Below are 6,216 nucleotides of genomic sequence, written 5' to 3'. Positions count from 1 at the left end.
AAGATCAAAGCCTCCTGGCAGCAGTGAGCTAACATGAGCATTAACAGGATCAAAGAACTAATATTCAACAGAATCCAAACTGGTCATTTTCTCATGAAACCACCTATCAATATAATCACAAGATGCTTCTTTTGTGGCTTCTTCACAGATAAAATGAGATCTTATTTGACTGCCATCAGATTATAGGAAATTTCACTCTATGTTTTATGAGATTTTCAGATCTGTTAATTTTTATAGACCTTTGACAAGATGGACAACTGATCAGAAAGAAAACCAACACGTAAGTGGCTTCTTCACAGATAAACGAGATCTGACTGTCAATTATCGGAGATTTTACTCTGCGTTCTATGAGAATTTCAGATCTGTTTTATTTCTATACATCTTTAACCTTTACCCTGATAAATTTCTAAAATGGACTGGTCAATCATTCAGTTTGGACAGTACCATTTATTATTCAAAGGGGTGTTCACTGAAAATTCACTGACTGACTAGCAAACAGTGCAGACCATGATCAGCCTTCTCTTGGTCTGCACAGGTCACAAAGGCAAAATCACTTGCTGTCAGCAGGCTAAAGGCTGACAAGATTAAAAACTGGTTAGAAAGAAAACCAACACAATATATCTCATGTAACAAATACATTTGTATATCTAACAAAGAAACAAAATAACAAGAAAGTTATAAGTGACATATTTTGATACTCCCAGAAAAGGTATCGTACATTTGTAAACCAAGACAAAAAATTCTGCTATATAAACAGTATTCTTTACTCCTGATAAATTCCTTATAAATACATCACTGCAAGCCTACAGATTCCTGGTTATCTACTATAATTCTTAATTAAATATTCAATCAATCATAGGAAAATCTTCATTTCTTTGGGCATCATTGGAAAATATGATCAATTTTATAAGAATATATTACAAGAATATCGTAACATTTTTTAAAAACATAGTAACATACAAAACTCTTCCGGAAGTTAACATTTTTCAGAATGCAAAAGAAAAATTTTGCCCATTAGCTTTAGAATTTAAAATGAGGTTATAACTCTTGTAAACAGCAAAAATATGTGCAAATAAAAGTAGATGTAATACTGATTGATCTGAAAACGATGTTTAAAAGCAAAGCAAAGCAGAATGCTGATCCTTCCAACAAAATTTTGTAAAAATTACATAAGCCAATTTGAAGTTATAAAAGCATATAATTATGTCTCCGAAAGCAAAATGTCTCTCTTAATATATGGGGAAGAACAGAAATAAACAAAACTGAACTTTGCTTAAACGTGTTAAGAACTGCTGTAAGAAAGTTTTCTTTATCTGAAGTGCCCAAAGAAGATGAAAATTCTATAGGATTGGCTGACTTGACACTAGAAGCTTTTCACCATCTTTTACACCATAAAAAGCTCTATATGGTTACATATGTTGACCACAACCAAAGTAAACACACAATATTCACAAGCAATTACACATATGTACATGTCAAGTTACTATTATATGCATATACATATATTATTGTCCACATATTTACATATATACAGGAAAGAGTCCTGCTCTTTGATAAGTTTCAAAAGTAAAAACACATCCAACATCCATATTCTGCACAAACCATTCTTTAGATGACCTTATTTTCACCAAAATTACTGGTCATTGTGTCACGATTCAAAACGTTAACTATGGTTAAAAAGTTTAATTTTGCATATCATCATGATAAAAGATTCAACTTTTTGTCTTTGATGGTGAGGTTCAAAATGAAGCAAAAAAAGTTTAGCATAAATACGTCTAGAATGATTCCTTTCCATTGGCTTATCTATTCAATTTGTCTAAGATCTTAGTCTAAATATGATTAAAAAAGAGTCATTTTTTTAAAAAAAAAACTATGATTCTTCTATATTCACCGAAGGTAAAGTGGGAAAAAGTTAAATTTCATTTGTCATGGAATCTTGCCCAATGTGAGCACCTTTCAAACTTACACAAACAAACAATCACCTGTTAGGTCACATGACAATACCAGGTGATGTAAACTGTGGTAAAAAATTTACCCCGTCAGTCACACAGTAAATTATGCAGTGGAAATATATATACTAAATAGCTTAAATAGGATAATATTTTTCTTTATATTATGAATGATTTAAATAATAATATAATATTTTTTCCTAGTTTCTGTTAATTTTTATTACATCATACAGCACACTCTTCTGTGCACTTACAAATATGTGGTTATAAACTCGGTGCAACATAAATATAACTCACTATCAAAAGAATTATATACTGTTTTATAAAAACAAATGTGCATAGTGGAACAATTAAAATAAATTAGACCTTTTGGATAGTTACCGTAACTTTCAAAATGGGCTTGACAGATTGTTTTTGCAAAAATTACCTCTTTACTTTATACAAAAGAAGATGTGCCACTAATAATTAAGCAAACTAATAAAAAAATTATAAACAATAATAAAATGGTATAATACAAATGATATTAAAACATAAAAAAAATGTGTGAAAGAATTTAAAAAAGTAGAATAAGTCAAAATAAAATACGAATTTTTGGCACAGAAATACTTTCAATACCTGATTTAAAAACTGATATACTTATTTACTAATATATAAGCAGAGTAGAACTACATGCTTCATTTGTTCTCAAATAAAAAAACCCCCAGAGTTTATAAACTGAAATGACACGTATCTTTTTCTTTTATTATTGCTCTGGTAAAGATCATAACTTATGTCTCTTTGTAATTATTTTTTATTTTAATGATAAAGCTTCATACCTAAAGGGAGCATTTCTTCTTTTTTGTTACTTTTCCTTACAACCATATGAAAAAAATTAACATTTTTTGTGAAGGTGGAACAGAAAGTGATAAATGTACAAAAGGGGTTTATAAATTTCAAATTTAAGAAATTTACTTCAAAAAGTAGTTTAATCGGGATTTAAACATTTATTGGAAAGGGAAACTTGGAAAAGGTCAGTAGAGAATGAGATGAGGACGGAGAACTGGACCTGGGGCCAAGTACAGACATGGGCGAAGGGCAGACCACATTTGAGATCTCTGGTGGCAGCCTTATGCGCAAACCAGCGCTAAGAAGATTTACCTAACCTAACCAGAACAGGAAGTGATAAATGTACAAAAGGGGTTTCTAAATTTCAAATTTAAGAAATTTACTTCAAAAAGTAGTTTAATCGGGATTTTAAACATTTATTGGAGTCTGTCAAAAATTTGTCCAATTTGATACCTTTCATGATTTTTCTGTAAGTATCTTACGATATTTCAACCTTTAAATTAAAAAGACTATTTTTTTGCCTCTCTTATACCAAGCAACACCCACAGAATAACAGCTGAAGAACCTGGACAAGTTAACTTAATGAAATTCAAGTTGGAACAAAAATGTTTACGGCAATGTATAATATTATCTTTCACGGAAAACTAAACAGGGTAAGGGGTGTGTATCACTGGGCTCAATTTTCTTCTCAATACTACACACACAAGCAAAATACACAGCACTTACACATATAACAATGTATTGCACAGGACGGGAACAGAATCAAGGGGAACAACTCATGCATTCAACAAACTGCCAGTTGATTCAAGGGACACAACTTGTGAGAAAAAACCAGTAAATAATCTCTTTCGATAGCCCTATACTATGATAGATGTTTGACATAAATGAAATCTGGTGGTAGGAGAGCATATGAATGAACAAAATAAGGAATTATGCATAAATATAGTAATATAATTGATGAAAAATATCATCTACAGATATGTTCTCAACAAACAGTCTATTTTCTGCTGACCTACAGACATACATGGTACACCTTATTCTAAATATAAATCCATGATTTTCTTCACAAGTAAAAAAAACCTTTATAAAAAAAAAATGCTGTTAAGTTCTACTGCGTTACCGCATTTGCATCAAACTTTTGTACATATTTTTTCCCCTCTAAATAAACCCTACGAATATTATTTCCATCTAAAAGCTTAACATAAAAGAACATCTACAATAAAATATTCAGCACAGATAACTTGAACCTGCTTGTCACAAAAAGAAGTAGAATTCCTGTATAAGAACAATTTCCAGTTCCCAAGCAATAAATAGGAAACTACATATTTTCATTTACTTTAAAAGGGAAGGAACACTTAGATTAGACTGACATATACTAAAATGATCATAACTCTCATTTTTAAGTCAATTTTGGGCCTTTAAAGTTTTTTATGTCAATTTTGGGCCTTTAAAGTTTTAACAAACAGAAGTAAATGGAATAAACATCAGGACAACATTGCCATTTCATCTAAGTAATGCTAAAATTGTTCAGACTTACAGCACCATTTCCCTGTAACCAAAAGCTAAAAGACTATTTTCTTACATATAAAAGGTGGCTCTTACATATATGCAAAAAAATCTGTGGTAAAGAGATTATCACCATGGCATCCATTTAAGTTTAAGCACTATCTTGAAAACTAAATGAGTGGCATACTGTCACAACATATGCTTGTCACAGCAAATTACCTTTGATTTTTACAATACTTGAGCAGACCAATTGTCAATTTTCTCAATTTTGGCAACTTTCAGTAATTCAAGGGCCATAACTTCAGAGCCTCTTGGACAATCCAGCTGGATGTCAAACTTGGCTGAGATATTATGCCCATGTACATTGTGACCAAGTTTGGTGAACACTGGATAAGAACTGCAAAGTTTGAGAGCTGACAACTTTACCAGACACCACAATGGTAAGGTTGCATTCTTTCTAACTAGTGTCTAAACTAGACACTCCCCTGCTGACTTGTATTAGGGGGACTGATAAAGTTATAACCAGCATCTTGACTTCTTAAAATCTTTATGGTTGCTATATGAGACAGTATACTTTGGGTTTGTTTTGGGTGTAAAATGAAGACTATGATTACAGTAAATACTCAGATATAACATTAAAGCAACAAAAAGGTTCTTTCACCTTTTTGTAAAAGCGGCGATAAAAATTAAATAAAAACTGGCCTAATAAGTTGGAATGTAAATTATTACCTTTATCTGAATAATAATTCTTCAGATTTTTATTGATTTTTAGTTCAGAAATGGTTGGTTTTTGTCATGCAGAAATGGCACTGAAAAGTTACAAATGTTATATATTGCTTCATAATTCACTGTTACAATTCAAAAACAGCTGATTAATACTATTGCTAGAATAATAATATGACAATAATCATAAGGAAAACTAGAGCTGTCTGATGACAGTGCACTAGACTAATTCAGACCCTTCCACGTGATACTAGCCTTAGGCCTAAAAAAAAAAATTCTTTGTTTCCAGTAACATGCTCAAAAAAATTAGGGTAGGTAGGTCGGAAATTTTTTTTTTTTTTGAAATTTTTTTTATTAAGGAAGACTTTTCGGAAATTATTTTTTTGTCAAAAAATGATTACAAATAAGGGGGTTATGCCTTTAGAGCATCAGTAAGTTGATTTCTAACATCACTGGCCATGTTTAAAGCATAAAAAGTGCAGTTTTGCATCTTTTTGTTAAAAAGTTGAAAAAAATGTTCTCCAAGGCCATAAAAACATTTAGGGTCGGGCCAAAAATTTAGGGTAGGTCGGGATACCGGAAACAAACAATTTTTTTTTTTACGCCTTATACACAAAAGCTTTAGTTTTAATGGGGACATAACTCTGTAAACTGTAAGTCAGAGACATGGAACTGGATTCAGACTGGTTATTTCACTATGCCAAAGACAATAGTTCCTAAGAAACCTGTTTACATGCGAGACATTCACCAAAATTTCTAAGTTAAAAGGGAGCATAGTTTAATGTTATGTAGATATGCCAAAATGTAAGCCAGTTATTTTGAAAGCATCTGACCTAGTAGTTTCAGAGAAACCTGCTTACTGTTACCTGGTCGTCTTGAAGAGGTTGTTAACTGATGCAAGTTTTATGAAATCTTACAGCGTAAGATATTTTATGGACAGAATGACTGATTCCTATAGCCTCTTGTAACTACTTTTGTGATTGGCTTGGGTATGACTAGTATGCCTAGGTATATTTGCCAATTAACTGACCTTACAACACCAATATTGACAATGAAAAACAAAAAGCTGTCAAATGACTGCCTGCTCAACTATTTAAAGCCCTTCAACATTATTCACTAGCTTGCAGATGGAAGTTTGAGCAACATTTCTTAGTTGTCAACGGCAATAATTTGCCAAATTCAAGTAGAGAAGAACTGTCCAAGATGGTCACAT

This window comes from Mercenaria mercenaria, chromosome 6, assembly GCF_021730395.1.
Source record: "Mercenaria mercenaria strain notata chromosome 6, MADL_Memer_1, whole genome shotgun sequence".
Classification (NCBI taxonomy): Eukaryota; Metazoa; Mollusca; class Bivalvia; order Venerida; family Veneridae; genus Mercenaria; species Mercenaria mercenaria.
Note: the sequence above shows the minus strand (reverse complement) of the source record.